General features: G+C 41.4%; 1 protein-coding gene across 1 annotated transcript in view; it reads left to right on the top strand.

The window, feature by feature from the left end:
• Positions 1–518: 518 nt before the first annotated feature.
• The window catches only part of Klhl25 (kelch like family member 25), a 50423-nt gene continuing 33165 nt past the window's right edge, over positions 519–17776 (top strand). Inside the window, exons 1-2 of the mRNA XM_010621028.2 lie at positions 519–1121; positions 2214–2499. The gene's annotated coding sequence lies outside the window, so the exon portion shown is untranslated. The remainder of the gene's footprint in view (positions 1122–2213; positions 2500–17776) is intronic.

Here is a 17776-nt window from a genome sequence, read left to right as displayed (position 1 = left end):
AATTGGTGAGTAACTAGCTCCAAAATTCAGAGTCAGCTTTCCGAGGTTCCACTTGTTATCAATGATCTTGATCTAAGCCTGGGGGGTAGGACATCCTGTAATCTCAGCACAGGAGGCTGAGGCAGGAGGACTGCAAGTTGAAGCCCAGCCTGGGCAACTCAGCAAGACTCTGTCTCAGTAAACAAACAAACAAACTGGAGGTACAGCTCAGTGATAGAGCGAGTGGGTTTGGTCACCAATCCAAAATTTAAAAAAGATTTTGGCCTGTGCTTCCCAGATGGACAAGCCCATGACAATCCCACAGAGCTGGATTTGAGGAGGGAAAAGGATGTTATGGCTTAGATCAAGAATGTCCCGAAGAAAGTCCCATCGGCTCACAGATGGGCCTTGCGGAAGTTGATTGGATCACAGGACGCGGTTCTCTTCCGCAGAACCACCCACTGGCGAGGTGCTGTTGGAAGGTGTGGCCTGGCCCGGAAGAGGTGGGTCTTGGGGAGGGTGCGGCTCCCTCTCGCCACTTCCTGGCCGCCATGATGTGAGCCGCTCTCCTCAGGGCAGTCCTTCCCAGCCTGCCATACCTGCCTTGGAGCCAGCCCACCAGGTGAGGACTGAGACTCCCGAAGCTGTGAGCCAACATAGCCCTCTCCTCCTTTAAGTTGCTGGCGTCAGGTAGTAAGTTGCCTCAGCCATGAGAAAATCGACCAAGGCAGAGGGAGAGCGCCAACAGGAGGGGCCTTGGCAGCTGGACCCCACTTGGCAGGTGGGACTGGAAGCTTAGGCTGGAGAAGAAACAGGGAGGAGCTGTTCATTGTCTTATCTCCACTGTCAAAGCTTGGCCCAAGGTTTGTGCCTGGGGGCACCCGGGATGTGTCTGACCTCAGCAGGGCCTGCAAGCGCCTGGTGTGGAGGAACTGGGCCGCCAAAGCCTGCACACGGAGGTGCTTAGTGCCCATGAGCAGATGCTTCTAACAGCCACAGCCACAAGTAACCAGGCGAGGCCGAGGATCCACGGGGTGCTGGGAAGTGTCTGGTACAGTTTCTTCAAAACCTGCAGCAAACAGTACACTCAGACGGAGTTAAGGAGTGTTTTCCCTGAAGTGAGGAACAAGACAAGGTCACAGGTGAGCACTGTATCTATCAGCTGCGCCTCAAACAGCAAGAGGAGAAACAGCAACTACAAGGATTGGGAAGAAATAAAACTGTTGGTACTCACAGAGGCGATTATATAGATTAACTATTATAATGGATAAAGGAGTTTATCAGCAAACCTACAGATAAAAGTCAGCCTAAAACGCAGTTGCATTTCTCTATAGGAGCAACAAAATAATAGAAAATACAATTTTTAGATAATGCCATTTTTCGGACACTTTCTGACTCGGGCTTTTGGGTGCCTGAAGAGCAGTTTAAAACTGATTTTTTTTTCTTGTTTTTTTAAAGACATTTCACTGTGTAACTCAGACTGTACTTGAGCTCACTAGGCAGCCCAGGCTGGCTTCAAACTTGCAGCAATCCTCCTGCTTCAGCCTCCTGAGTGCTGGAATTACAGGCATGTGTCACCCCCCCCAACCCCCGCTAAGGCTGATTATTTAAAAGAACGAGAAAAGATACTGACATTTCAGAGAGCAGTGGCCCATGCTTCTGGGTCCCATCTGTGCTGTAATTTCCCTCTGATTAGGTCCAAATCCTGCCTGAAAGGTCAGACTTGGGCAGTCAGAAATTCTACATAGATTGAAAGCAAAAGAATTGATAGGAATAGAAACGCTGTCGCAAGGCCACTTCTGACAGCCTTCTGGAGCCAAGTGAAATGAGTGCATGAGTGGGCTTCGACGCTGGGAGTGTATGTGGATCAGAATCCTACAGGAGAGTGAACAAATCCCCTAGACTTTGTGGGTGGAGCTGGAGGTGTTCAGCATGAAGGACTTGGGCTCTCCTTTTCCTTCAGCTTGGTCCTGGTGGTAAGAGAAGCTGCTCTGCAGTCTCATTTCTCAAAAGGTGGGAGATTCTCTCAGCTGTAGAGAGAAAACTATGTCTTTTGAGGAATCTGGGAGATGTCTCGGGGTTGGTTGGAAGCCATCCGAGGGCCATTACTGTCCCACCCAAAGCGCTGGCTCCCTCGCTCCTGTCTCCCACTCAATTTGCCAGCAGCTCCCCACTACACATCTTCTAAGTTTGGTTTTCCAACTACTGGTCCCATGTTCTCTCACGTTCCACAGCTGCCCTCTTTGGGACCTCAGAAGCTTGTGATGATACCTTAGATCTCCAAGCCATCAAACCCACAAGGCTCTTTGGCCAAGGTGACTAAAATTGTCAAGCTTTTGAAGGCCGTACTGATGTGCTATGAAGCAGGAAGAATGTACAAGCTCTAAAACATGAAAGGACAATTGAAGTCAATGTGAACAAGTATAGATACCTTCAAAGTGGAACACAGAGCAGCTAGCCAATTTCAGCTCATCTCTTACCTGATTGTGCACAAATTACATGTGATGTTTCATGTGGCAGGTGAGTACATTGTAGTGTGCTTTGTTGGGAGTTGCGGGCTCTTAAGGGAGGGGTGCCTGTGCCTTTCTGAAGCCTTAGGTGACCCTGCAGAGTCTCAGAGATGTCCTCCTACAGGTTAGCATCCTTGGGGAGTCTTATGGGGTGAGCATTAAATGAGACAAGAGAAATTCAACTACACATTAAACTTGCGAAAGAACAAGAAGTATACGCACAAATGCCAGTACATTTTTAAAGGTTCTTTGAGGACCTCTTCTGTCATTCTTTTATCTTCTCCCTTTTCAGAATCAGAGAACAAGTCACGATTCCCCGGAGCCGCTTCCATCCCAACTCCTACTTTCTCTCCTCCACCAACCCAGTCCCACTCAAAATCTGCCACCCGGGCCTGGATAAAATTCAAGTGAGGGAAATAATTCTTTTTCGTTTCTTGTGCATTATAGAAACTTCCTTTTTGGTAAGACTCACAGTATTGTTTCGCTGCCCAGACAATGGCTGCCATCAATTGTTGAAAGAAGATTTTGAAACCAAATCAAAGGACAGATTTGAGGATGGATGTGTCTTAGCACTGTCTGTCTCCATGGTCACCGGTTCTGCCCAGGCACCTCTTTATTCTGGAAAGTGTACTTGGCACATATAACTTCCATTTTCCTCCATGATGGAGAAAAGTGGATCTTTAGTTCTTTCTCCCTATCTTTTGAGTTTGGAAGCTCCTTCCAGCAAAAGCAAAAGCTTCTCTTAATTATTGATAACCCATGGGCAGAGGATGGTCCCTATCTATCTATATTCATTCACACACCCCCTTCTCCCTCTCCCCCCTTCTCCCTCTCCCTCCTTCACTCCGCCCTATTGAACCTGGGCTCTTATACATGCAAGTCCTCTAGCACTGAGCTACACTCCCAGCCCACCCAACTTATTTCTTTAAACTTTTTGGGAGGGGGTGATCAAACTTGGGTCCTTGCGCTTGTGAAGCAGGTGGCCTAACCACTGAGCTAAATTCCCAGCCCTTTTAAAACTATTTTTAAAATAAAAAGGCCATTGCAGAAAATTCGACAATGACCATTATTGACCCAACTTCCTCAGTCTTCTGCTTGTGCAGCCATTAATCATGGAGTCATTTTAATGCCCAAAAACATGCCAGATCTTACATCTAGGAATTCTCCTGCAGCCACTTGGGACAGATCTATTTCAACAGTCTTTAGCATTTATTAGAGATCAATTTAATGGATAAAAGTTCTATTCATAAAAATATGAGTGTGTGTGTGTGTGTGTGTGTGTGTGTGTGTGTGTGTGTATTTTCCCTTGGATAGTAGGAGACCTTGAGTCAGGAAGAGAGCAATGGAAGTCCTCTGGAGAAGTGGTATGTCAGCATACTTCCCACCCCTCCTGGGGATTGTGGAAGAATGGAAAGGAATGGGGACTCCCTCCTGGCCAAACCTTCTTCTCCTCTCTTGCTCCATTCTGAATGTAACACTGCTTGCTATTCATTCAACTTCTGAACCTTGGAAGTCAGTGTCAGTTTCTCTTTTACCATCAACAGTTCAAGCCAATGTCAGGTTTCTCTTTGTGAGCCAGCCCTACTGGACAAGCACAGATGTCTGACCTCGCAGCACATGAGTGCTCTCCCACCCACAGCAACTGCCCCTCTAGCCTAATATGATGCTCTGAGCGTGAATCTTCTTGAGCTTCAGAGCATGTCCTTAAGATATCAGTATATTTCCTCACCCCAAAGTCTATTAAGCAAAGCATCTATCCTTCTATTATTGGTAAGTTGGGTTTTAAAAAGAATAACAAATGGATGTTAATTTTATTACACTTTTTTTTAGCATCTCTAGTGGTTATCATATGAAATTCTTACCAGACTTACCAACAGACCCTATCATAGTGATATAGTCTCCTTTTTAGGCCATTGCAAACCCCCAGAGATGAATTCATCTTCATGGCAATCAGAGATGATTGCTTTAAGTTGATTTCAGTTTGCTGTGTCAGTTGGGATTGTTCAATGTCAGTGCTGTTTCAGTTAGGTTTGTGCAGTGGTTGTGATTTTTTTTCTCTTTTTGTTATTAAATGCATTTTAGCTGATGCATAGAACCATATACATTGTACACACTGATTGATTATCCTGTGATGTTTGCAGTACTGATTTTCAAAGAGTGAGCTGCAAGCCTTGGGTATTCTTGGGGGCAGGGGTGGAATGGGCAGAGGCAGGAGGTTGGGAAGGGAACTAAAGGAATAAAACTCTGCTGTCTGCCTCAGCAAGAAAGCCCTCATTTAAAAAAAAAAATCTCTTGTATACACCAGGTATTAATACTATTTGAGTAAAATGAATTGGATGGATTTTCATTTTCCTATGTGCCGAAACACTTTCAGTAGCTTGGAAAATGATCTGATCTTTAGAACTCAGATCGTGTTATGGGTGAGGGCACACTAAGAGGGTCAGTAACTTTGTTTTGGTACTGGGGAAGGAACTCGAGCCCTTGAGCTTGAAAGGCAGGCAGCAGAACCACTGAGCCAAATCCCTGGTTCCTCAGTAACTTTTACCTAAGTTTTTTAATTGAAATTTTTATTAAGATCATTGCAGATTCACACCCAGTAGAAAAAAATAGGTAAAGTGTCCTCACACGCTTTACCAATTGCTCCAATGGTAACATTTTGCAAACTCTCAAATACTGTAACATTAGAACCAAGATGTTGACACTGATAGAATCCATTGATGTTGGATTTTCTCAGTTTGTTTGGGTTTGTTGTTTTCTTTTTTTATCAGTATATGCTTGCTCTGCATAAAAATTACGTTCATCTAGGGGAACTGGTATGTATACAGGTCACATCTTAATTATGGATTTGTCCAGTTTTACTGGTCCCTGTGTGTAAGCGCATGTGTATAAGCTATATACAGTTTTATCACCTGGGTAAGTGGGTATGCACCGCCACAATCAAGATACTCAGTAGTTCAAGTTCAGATATTACAAAGATCCCTCATCTTGTCCTTTCATAATCATGCTCACTTCCCTTCCCCGCTCCCAGTTCTGGTCCTTGGAAACCACAAATCTGCCCACCATTTCTAAACTTTTATCATTGAAAAGATATTCTATAAATAAAAACATGCCATATAGAATTTTTAGGGATTACATTTTTTCACTTAATGCACTTTTGCAGAACATTCACTCCAGCTCTTGCAGATGTCAATAATTTTGTTTCTTTTCCTTGCTGAGCAGTTTTACATAGCATGGATGTGACAGTTTGTTTAGGTAGGCCTCTTTTGAAGGAACCTTTTGAAGGTTATTTCAGTTTGGGGCTACCGCAAATGAAGCCAACTTGAACAGCTGTTCTTGTGAGAACAGAAGTTTTTATTTCTCTGGGTTAAATGTCCAGTTGTGCAACTTCTGGGTGATATGCAAGGTGCATATTTCATTTTTAAAGAAACTGCCAGGGCCACGGATTTAGCTCATTGGTTGTGCCACCTGCCTCGCAAGTGCAAGGTCTCAAATTCAATTCCCAGTACCAAAATAAATAAATAAATAAATAATAATAATAATAATAATAATAATAATAATAATAACAATAATACTAATAATGCCAAACTGCTTTCCAGGGGGGTGGTATCATTTTACATTCCTATCGGCAAATGTATTAGTGATTCAGTTTCTTTCTTTCCTTACCATCATTTCTTGTCACTGTTTATTTTTGCCATTCTTACAGGTATATGGTGACATTTTGTTGTCTTTAAAATGCATTTCCCTGGTGGCTAATGATGTAGGACATTTCACATGCTGACTTTTCATCCATACATCTTTTTCATTAAAATGTTCATGTTGTTTGCCCATTTTCTAAATAGATATTTGGTTTTTGTTTTTATGGTTGATTTTTGAGATTTCTTTAATATTCTACTCCAGGTATTTGTTGGATATTGATTTGCACATATTTTCTTCTAGAACTTAACTTGCCTTCTCATCCTTATCACATAGTCTTTCAGAGAGCACAGAAGATTAATTTTGATGGAGCCCAATTTATTATGATCAAACATGATCATGCATATAATTATTTTTATGTGTTGCTGAATTCTGTTTGTTAATATATTGTTGAAGACTTTTATGTCTGACTTCATGAAAATATTGGTCTATAGTTTTCTCCCTCCACGCATTCTTCCACTCTTGCTTTTGTTTTTGTCTGGTCTTAGGCATCAGGATGATACTAACTTTATAAAATAAGTTGGGAAATATTTGTTCCTTTTCTATTATCTTGAAGAAATTGAACATTGCTAATGTTGATTCACCTTTAAATGCTTGTCAGAATTCTTCAGTGAAACTGCCCAGCCCTGAATATTTCTTTGGGGTAGCTTTTAAATTACTAATTCTTTTATTTCCTTTTTGTTTTGTTTTGGTTTTTGACAGGGTCTCACTTTGTGGTTCAGTTTGGCCTTAAATTCATGGTGATCTTTCTGCCTCAGCCTTCCAGATGCTGAGATTATGGGCACACATAACCATGCTTAATTCTATTTCTTTAGTGTTTATAGTACTAGTCACGTTGTCGGTTCTATTTCTAGTTCTACTTCTATTTCTTAATTCTAATTTCCTTAGTGATTATAGTACTAGTCATACTGTCAGTTTTATTTTGACTGTTTTGGAAGTTTAGCCCATTTCTGAGTTGTCCAAGTTTTCACTATAAAATTGTTCATGGTATCCCTCTACTACTCTGCAATGAAAAGGCCACAAGATCTGTAGTGATGCCTTCTATTTCGTTCTGATGGTCAGCAATCTATGCCTTGACTCTCACTTTTGTCAGTTGTACTAGATTTATATCAATTTTAATGATTTTTTTCGAAAATGACATTTTTTGTTTTATTGATCTCTGTTGTCTTCCATTTTTCAGTTTCCCTGGTTGCTGCTCTTCTTTATCCCTTCCATTTTGTTTCTAGTTTATTTTGTTCTTCTAAGTTCCTTGAGAACCTTCCTCACTTCCAATGAAAGTATTTTAGTGCTATCAATTTTCCTCTCAACACTGCTTTTGCTGCATCTGTGCATTTTGATATGCTGAATATCTGTTTTCCTGCAGTTCTGCATCATTTTGATAGTATGTACGCAATTCATTATCTTTTATTCACTCTCAGACACATGATTTCACGAAGAACTTCATTTTACCAATAGTTCTTTTTTTTTTTTTTTTGGTACCGGGGATTGAACTTGGATCCTTGCACTTGCAAGGCAGGCCACCGAACCACTGAGCTAAATCCCCAGCCCCTACCAATAGTTCTTACATATCTCCTGTGTGCAAAAGATAAAGCAAACACAAATGTTTGCAACCTCGAGTGTGCATCTGAAACAGTTTGAAGGCAGTGTATCGCTCTTACAGGTCAATCGTGAGACCTTGTATTAGATGGGCTGGGAGTGCAGCTCCGGGGTAAAGCACTTGCCTAGCATGCAGGAGGCACTAGGTTCACTCCCTAAGACCACAAAAAAATGCTTGAAGGAGGTGCAGGGGACATCATCAGGCCAGCCCCATGTAAGTCTCCAGACCATCTGGTCTCACAAAAGGGAGAAAGTGTGGAAATTTGCCAGCTGGTGAGCACTGAAACAATCCTCTTTTTGGCATTCAAACAAAGAGCATGTACGAAGCAGTTAGCTTCTCTGTCTACAACAGATCTTACAGGGACCTGGACTTTTTGTAGCTTTTAAAAAAATCAATACATCGGATTTGGATGTGTTTATGGGATACCATGTGATTTTTTGATATGTGCATGTGCTGTGAATATCAAGGGTAATTCACATATCTTATCACTTCAAATATCATTTCTTTGTATTAGAAATATTAAAAATTCTAGCTATTTTGAAATATACAGTAAATGATTAACTGTAGTCACTCTACAATGATATAGAACACTAGAACTTCTACTGCCCATGATAATTTTTTAATCTGTTATATAGCTTTTAATATGGTATTGTCTTGAAAGATATTTTGTGGAGATTTTATTGTATGTGCATTTTTAGAAATACACCATTTCCCAGCTCATGCCATTTTCCTTTCCGCTGACAGCCCTCACTCTGAGAGTACCATCACTTAATTAAACTTTGCTGCTTTTTCTTTACCAATGTGTGCCACATATAATTCTTTGTTCATCAAGCACAAGAATTTAGAAACCCATCTAGGACCCCATCACCCATGGCAGCATCTTGGGAGCCTCATCAGGAGGGAAGTCCCTTTTAGGGGTGATTTTATACTTCTTTCCTCCCTTCTCCATGTCCTTTATCATTGATTATGGGCACAGGTCAGACTGTAAAATACCCTTAGAGTGTCTGCCACACAAAAAGAAAACTCCCATGAAAGGATAACCCAAGTATGGAACAGAATTTTAGTCTTCACCATGACCAAGAAAACTTCCACTCATTGGTCAGGTTTATGTTTCTGAGACCTCTCTTTTACCGTGAATCCCTGCAGCATGAGGGTTTAGTAGCTAGAGTCTCCTAAGCCCCTAGAAAGATGAGTGCTTGTACATAAAAGCACCGAAGATCCCAAGACGCTTGTTCCTTCTGACCAGGAGTGGAAAGAGGCATTAGGAAGCGTTGTCCAGGATGTGTGGTGGCTTCACTAGGTGTTCTTTTAGGTCAGCATCGGCACCACACCCCATCCCTGGGTTACATGGGCTTCTGACAGTCTTGCTTACCCAGGAAGACACAAAATATGGATGCATCTTCAGTGTCTGGAGCAAAGTTTTTCACGCACACAGCATGGGAAACCCTAACCCTGAGACACAGTAGAGAGAACCAGTCTCTGGGTCACCCTGGAAAAAGCTATCTCCAAAAGGATACACACTTGTGGCTCATAACACTTTCTCCTAGGGAGGTCCTCTAAACTGCTCCTTTGACCCCTCTGTCTCCTAAAACTGAAAGGCTCAGTCCACCTGATGGCAGGGCTCTCCTTTGGGTGACCGAGAACATGTCCTAAGCCATGCGAATTCAAATAGTCATGCAGGTGATAGCTGGAGCTACCCTCAGGACCTGCTCAAGTCTATGGACTAAAACTGAGAAGGAGCCCACAGGTTCCGTCCTCTTCTCTCCCCTAAGAAAGCTCCAATCCCCTTCTTATTCCTGCTGTCCTACTCCAGCTTTCACCTGTCAAAAAACTCAAATCCTTTAGCTTTTTTTCTGGTATTAGTTATCCGGGAGACGGAGAACTAGAGGGTAGAAGAGCCTAGTGTGCCCTGTTGTGTGAGAGAGGGAGGGTGTTTAAACGGCCCCAGCCCACAGGGAGGGTGCCACTCCAGGCCTCAGCTATGGGCTATAAACTTCCTGGGTCCTAGGGCCACTTGTTTTTTTAATTGAGTTTATTGGTACATTTTAGGGATACAGTACAGTTACATTCATTGTTAGGATCCTGTACCTCTACATGACAAATCTTGGTTCTCATTTTTTCCCCTTGTCCCCGCCCTCCCTTCACCCCTCCTCCCCTCCCCATTTACAACCACTTTATTTCTATCTTTTCATTTTCTCACATTTTCTCTTTTCCCTTATTACCCTTCCCCTACCCATCCCACCTTCCCTACACCTTTAGCCCTTTTCTTCCCATTTCACAATGTCAGTTATCTCATTAGGATCTTATGTACTATTACAGTTTATTCACACTAGAGAGACTATTCGGTATTTACACATGTGTGACTTATTTATTTTACTTAGGAGTATGTCCTTGATATGTATCCATTTTCCTATGAATGAATCTAATTTCTCATTCTTTATGGCTGAGTAATATTCCATTTTATAGAAAAACCACATCTTCTTTATCCAGTTTCCAACTGATGGGCAAATGGGCTGTTTCCAAGTCTTAGCTATTACAAACTGTGCTGCTATAAACATGGGTGCGCATATATCACCGTGGGGTGATTCTTTTACTTCTTTTGGAAAGATACCCAGCAGAGGAATGGCTGGGTCAAATGGAACCTATAGTCCCAGTTCTTTGAGGTATCTCCATATTGATTTCCATAGTGGTTGCACCAGTCTGCACTCCCATCAACAATGGAGAAGGGTTCCTTTCTCCCCACAACCCCACCGACATTTGTTATTGGTTGATTTCTTGATAGCAGCCATTCTTTGTGGGGTGAGGTAGAATCTCAGTGTTGTTTTCATCTGCATCTCTCAAATGACCAGTGATGTGGAACATTTTTTCATATATTTACTTGATGCTTTTACTTCTTTGTCTGAGAAATGTCTGTTCATTTCGGATGCCCATTTTTGAATTGGGTCTTTATATTTGTGGGGGCTGATGGTTTTGAGTTCTTTATATATTCTAGATAATAGTCCTTTGTCTGAGGAGCAGCTGGTAAAAATTTTTTTCCCACATTGTAGATTGTCTCTTAGTTCTGTTGATGGTTTCTTTTGCAGTGCAGAAGCTTTTTAATAAGATGAGATCCCAGTTGTTGATTCTTTCTGCTAGTTCCCATGTACTGAGGATTTGTTCATAAAGTCTTTTCCTATGCCAATGTCTTCCAGAATTCAGCCTAACTTATCTTCCAGTAAGTTTAGTGTTTCTGTTTTAATATTTAGATCTTTAATCCACTTGGATTTTAATTTAGTGCATGGAGAAAGATAAGGGTCCAATTTTAATCTTTGGCAGGTTAAGATCCAGTTTTTCCAACACCATTTATTGAAGAGGCTATCTTTTCTCCACTGAGGATGGTCAGCTCCTTTGTCAAAAATGATGTAGCTGTGTACATCTGGAATTGTTTTTGTGTCTTCCAGTCTGTTCCACTGATTCTCAGGTCTGTTTCTTTGCCAGTACCATGCTGTTTCTATCACAGTGGCTTTTTAGTATAGTTTCGAACTGGGAATTGTTATACCTGCTGCCAGGTGTCTGTTGCCTAGGATGGCTTTTGCTATTCTAGGTCTCTTATGGTTCCAAATGAATTTTTGGATTCTTTTTTTCTAGTTCTGTGAAGTATAGTGTTGGAATTTCAATTGGCATTGCATTGAATATGTATAGCAGTTTTGGTAGTATGGCCATTTTCACTATGTTGATTCTTCCTACCCAGGAGCAGGGGATATCTTTCCATTTTTTTATATCCTCTTTTATCTCTTTTTTCAGAGTGCTGTAGTTTTCAGTGTAGAGGGCTTTTGCTTCTTTTGTTAGATTGATTCCCAGATACTTCATTTTTTTGGATGCTATTATGAAATGAATTGCTTCCCTAATTTCTCTCTCAGTGAGTCTGTTATTTGTGTGTAAGAAGGCTATTGATTTTTGGGTGTTGACCTTGTATCCAGCTACTGTACTGAATCTGTCAATTAAGTCTAGAAGTCTTTTGGTAAAGTTTTTTGGGTCTTCAATGTAGAGTGTCATATCATCAGCAAATAATGACAGTTTAACTTCTTCCTTTCCTATCTCTATTGCTTTAATTTCTTTCTCCTGTCTAATTGCTGTGGCTAATGTTTCCAGAACTATATTGAAGAGGAGCGGTGATAGTGGGCATCCTTGTCTTGTTCCTGATTTTAACATGAAACTTTTCAGTTTTTGGCCATTTAATATGATGTTAGCTGTTGGTTTTTCATAGATAGCTTTTATTAAGTTGAGACAGAGACTATCCATTCCAATTTTTTGCAGGGTTTTTATCATGAATGATTGTTGAATTTTGTCAAATGCTTTTTCTGCATCTATTGAAAGGATCATATGGTTTTTGTCCTTGACTCTGTTAATATAGTGTATTACATTTATTGACTTATGTATGTTGAACCATCCTTGCATCCCTGGAATAAATCCAACTTGGTCAAATTGTATGATCTTGATGATCCTCTGTATTCTGTTTGCTAGTATCTTATTAAGGATTTTTTCATCTATATTCATGAAGGAGATTGGCCTGTAGTTCTCTTTTTTAGTTGTGTCTTTCCCTGGTTTGGGAATCAAAGTGATACTTGCTTCCAGGAATGAATTTAGAAGTATTGCTTCCCTTTCAATTTCGTTGAAAAGCTTGGAGAGTAAAGGCAGTAATTCTTCTCTAAATGTCTTGTAAAATTCAGCAGTGAATCCATCAGGACCCGGGCTTTTCTTTGTTGGTAAATTTTTAATTACATTTTCAATTTCACTGACTGTAATTGGGGTGTTTAACATGTTTTTATCTTCTTTGTTCAGCTTTGGTAATTCATAAGTATCTAAAAATCCCCAGTTCTGTGTTTTCCAATTTATTAGAGTATAGGTTCTCAAAGTAGGTGTTAATGATCCTCTGGATTTCTGTTGGATCTGTTGTGACTTCACCTTTTTCATTCCTGATTGCATGGATCTGAGCCTTTTCTTTGCTTTTTTTGATAAGATTAGCTAAGGGTTTATCGATTTTATTTATTCTTTCAAAAAATCAACTCTTTGTTTCATTTATTTTTTGTATCATTTTCTTAGTTTTCGTTGCACTGATTTCTGCTCTAATCTTTATAATTTCCTTTCTTGTTCGAGCTTTGGGTTTTTCTTGCTCTTGTTTTTCTAGGAGTCTAAGAGTCATAATTAGGTTATTTATTTGAGCTCGCTCTGTTTTCCTAGTGTGGGCATTCAATGTTATGAATTTTCCCCGTAGAACTGCTTTCATTGTGTCCCATAGATTCCTGTATGTTGTATTGGCATTTTCATTTATTTGTAAAAACTGTCTGATTTCTTCTTTAATCTGTGATCCATTGATTGTTCAGGAGAGTGTTGTTCAGTTTCCATGTGTTTGTGAAGTTCCTACAATTTCTTGTGCTATTGATGTCTAGTTTGATTGCACTATGATCTGATAATATACAGGGGATAACTTTGATTCTTTTGCATTTATTTAGAACTGTTCTATGAGCTAGTATGTGGTCTGTCTTGTAGAATGACCCATGTGCAGCCGAAAAGAATATATATTCTGATTTTGTGGGGTGGAATACTCTATAGATGTCTATTAAGTCCGTGTTTCAAATTCCATGTGTTTCAAAGCTTGGTTTAGTTCTAGTATTTCATTGTTGATTTTCTGCCTAGATGATCTATCTATTTGTGATAATGGGGTACTTAAATCCCCCACTACAATTGTATTAGTGCTTACTTGGTTTTTCATGTTACTTAATATTTGTTTTATATATTTGGGGGCATTCATATTTGGTGCATATATGTTTGTGATTGTCATCTCTTCCTCTTGAATTGTTCCCTTTACAAGGATGTAGTGGCCTAGGGCCACTTGTTAAGCCAAACTATAGATATGTCTTCTGGGGCCTCTCAGGGTTGCTTCTCTAGCGCTAGATCTCTTCCTGCCTCCATCTTATTTGTTTCCACTATTATGAAAATTGTGGTCTCAAGTTTGCCTGTCTAAAATGATAGGTGACATAATTGCTAACTGTCTTCTCATTGTAAAACTTTCATCTTTCTTTGTGTCGTGCGCTAGTGGGAAGACAGAGGCATTGGGGACAGAGGAAGGGCCTAGGAATGAGTGAGGGAACTATATAAAAGCCCAGTTTGAAAGTTGGGTCCTGCCCAGGCTACTGGTAGCAGTGAGGTCTAGAATCTTACCCCTCCCTGACTAATGGTCTCTCAGATGGTCTCCCCAGTCTGGTCTCTTTCCCAAGGGACATTCTATCTCCAATTCTCAGACTGCCACCTACCAGACCCATTGGGCTTCCCTCAGCTCTTTGCAAACAAGCACGCTTCACCAGCCTTACTTTCAATGGTTGGAGAAAGTCTTATCGGGATTTAGAGGCCCCCCTTCCCCAGATAATGGGCCTGACTTAAGACTATCTGCCAAATTACCTCTGTCAGGGTCCCCAAGAGGCAGAAAAAATTACCAGGGTTTCATTGAGGACTCAAGGTGGAGGAACTTACTATTCCTTGGACAAGCGTACTATGATGTTAGGTGATTTTATAGTTGACGAGGTTTCCAGCCAGTAGGGCACCCCAAGTGTAGACTCCCAGTCTGGGAGATAAAAAAGGGGAGATCCAAAAGTCCAAAGAAAGTGGCACCAGTGCCTACACAAGGCCAGAGACATCTGGCATCTGAATCCCAAGGAGTCCAGTTTTACCAGGGGGACACCTTGGGACCAAATAGGCTGGGGACTGAGCCAGGGGACACTGTAAGGTTCCTATGACATACGAGGAATGCCTCATCCATTTCACCGGACTCCCCATTTGGAAGAGACAAGAAAAATGGTTGGAGGGCCCTTATATTCAGGCCTTCGTGCCCTCTACCTTTGTCATAGAACTGAGCCTTCCTTGGGAGTTGACACTGCTGAAGTCTCCCTCTTGTCAATTCCTTCCATTACCAACCTGAACTCAGTGCCCCCAGGGGATGAAGACATCCTCCTGAGCACACCCCATACCAGTTCCAGGTCAGCCTACAATAACACCCCAGACAAGGGAACTAAAAACCTACCCTCTCAGGCAGAAGTGTATGGTTGTCCAAGTGAAGGTCCCCTTTTCAATTAGGGTTATGCAATAATACAAAGAGAAACAGTACATTTTTCTGAGGGGCCTGGAAAGTTAGCTGACATGTTCCATAACCTGACAATGGCTGTGCCTAGAAGATGTCTCTGAAAAGTAGTTATTTCCTAAATGTATCTCTAATAGTAAGAAAGCGTGACCAATAAAAGCCTTTCTTCACTCAGAACTCATTGAGATTCATGCATATGAACTGCATACATTGTTATAACAGTGACTTGTGGGAAAGAATGTATGCAGTAGAGACAGCTGACATGACTCGGTACCCCATCAGTCGTGCGCTGAGAGGCCAGTGGGAGGCCTCTAGACCCAGCACATTTTAAATTCTTAAACTCAGTGCATTCATCACACGTGCCATTTTCCTTTCCTCCTAGGCAAGCCCACTCACTCTGAGCATACAATTGCCTAACTGAACTTTGCTGCTTTTTCCCTAAACATAAAATTAAAATTTATTGTTTCCTTTAGGAGTTCTTCTTTGACCCATGGGTTGTTAAGAAGTATGTCATTATCCAGGCATGCTGGCACATGCCTGTAATCTCAGCACTCTGGGAGACTGAAGCAGAAGGGTAAGTTCAAATCCTGCCCAGACACCTTAGCAAGACCCTATCTCAAAATAAAACCTAAAAAGGGCTGGGCTAGGCCTCAGTGTGAAGGCCCTCGCTTTGATCCTCAGTTCAAAGAAGTGTTATTTAATTCCTATGTATTAAGACATATTCTGATTTGTCTTTCTGTTACTGGTTTCTAGTTTGATTCCATTAGGGTTGGAGTATATACTCTGTATGATTTCAATTTTTTAAACTTTGGTGGTTTTATTTCTCAAGACATGATCCATCTTCATCACTTGGGGTGAAAAATGTTGGGGATATGTGGAGAGGGCCTAAGGAAGTAGGTTCTCTGGATCAGTGCTGTCAGAAAGCAGGCATACATCTGTGGTAGGATATCTTAATAAATATTATCTAAAAGAAAGGCAGCTACCGTGAGGTCAAAGCTATAGTTAATAAGGAAATAGCAGTCATTTATACCAGAAGAGGAGGACATTTGGTATTTTGTGGTTTGGACAATGTGCATCTTCTGTCTATGTTCAGACATGATGTTAGAGTGGTCTCAGTTTTGTTTTGACCTTTTATGGTCACAATTGGCCTTCTCTGATCGTGTGGTCCTGTGAAATTGTCTGTGTTCAGTGGGAAAGCATCAGTGACTGTCTGTGTGCAGGGCCACTTCTATATGTTAGGGTCTTGTATTGGTCAGTTTTCCCATTGCTGGACAACATAACATATCCAATGCCTGCAACTTAAAGGAGAAGAGATCTAATTTGGCTCATGGTTCCAGAGTATTCAGTCCATGGTCTGCTGGTTTCAAGGCAGAAACCTCATGGCTAAAGGGTTTGGAGGAGCAAAGCTGCTTAGTTCTTAGAAGCAAGGAAGCGGAACAGGGAGAAGGCACCAGAAAGGAAGGGGATAGGGACGAGCTATAGGTCCTAAGGTTATTCTTCCCTGACTCACCCAGACATACTCAGATTGTGTCCCACCAAACCACTGGGCAGCTTACAAGCCAAGCAAGTTGACACGGTCAAGCTTAACCTTAACAGGGCTGCTCCCATATGCTTTCCTTCAGATGCTCCTCAACTTACTTACCATAGAATTATATCCTGATAAACTTACCATAAATTTAAACTATCATAGGTCAAAAATTCATTTAATATGACTAACCTACTGAACATCCTAGCTTGATCATAACGGATTAGCATACAGTTGGGCAGAATCATCTAACGCAAGCCTATTTTATAATAAATCATTGAATCGCTCGTAGTTTATTGAATACTGCACTGAAAATGAAAAACAGCAGTTGTATTGTTGTGCTTTCACACTATCATAAAGTTGAATAATCTAAAGTTGAAAGGGACCATTATATAATTTCAGGTGAAGGTAAGCATTATGGAGATAAAGATTAAGGGCAGGGATTGCCAAGAGTGGGCATGTCATTACTGTATGGTGGTCAGGATGGCCTGTGTGGTAAGGTGGTATTTGAACAGAAACCTGAAGGAAGAAAGGGAGATATCTTAGTTGTTTCTTGTCCCTAAGACACAATACCCAATGCCCACAACTTAGAGGAAAGGTTTATTTTGGCTTACAGTTTGTAGAGGTTTCAATCCATAGTCTGCTGGCTCCAAGGCAGGAAGGCATAGCAGGGGAGCTTGGCAGAGGAGAAACAGCTCGTGGTGTGGCAGCAGAAAGGCACAAGAGAGGAGGGAGGGAGACAACCCAGGCCACGCCCCAGTGACCCACCTCCTACAACCTGTTGCCAGGTTCTGCTTGCCAATATCACATGTTAGTGGACTAGAGCACTGGTGAGTATCACATGCCATGGTCCAATCACTTCACACAAAAGCTCTGTCTGTGAACACATGAGGCTCTGGGGAGACATCTAGACATAAACCCTGGCATTCCACCATAGGCCCCAGAAGACTTACGCTCATCTCTTTATGCAAAATGCATTTCGTCCATCTCTCAGAATTGTCATTATCCTAAAAGTTTTAGCATTGCTGAAAACATCAAGTCCAAAGTCTCCTCTGAGATTTAAGGCAAACTGTCCTGTGAGCCCCTATAAGAATGAAAAGAAAGGTAAACACTTCCAACATAAAAAGGTACATGGTAAACATTCCCATTCCAAAGGGACAAATAGGAGGATAGAAAAGAATGGACCAAAGCAAAAGATCAGAATCCAGCAAGGCAAGCATTAAACCCTGTAGTTCCATGTCTCGCACCTGGGGCAAGTTATGGGAGACGCGAACTCCAAAGGACATGAGTGACCCTTCCCCTATAGTCCTGCTTGTTGTTGTAGCCTTCATAGCTTCTGTCTTGGGCTGGCTTTGCTC

The sequence above is a fragment of the Fukomys damarensis genome, unplaced genomic scaffold (genome assembly GCF_012274545.1).
Source record: "Fukomys damarensis isolate Sample0158 unplaced genomic scaffold, DMR_v1.0_HiC HiC_scaffold_7, whole genome shotgun sequence".
Classification (NCBI taxonomy): domain Eukaryota; kingdom Metazoa; phylum Chordata; class Mammalia; order Rodentia; family Bathyergidae; genus Fukomys; species Fukomys damarensis.
The sequence above is the reverse complement of the archived record's forward strand: the minus strand, read 5'-3'. Positions and strand labels throughout refer to the sequence as shown.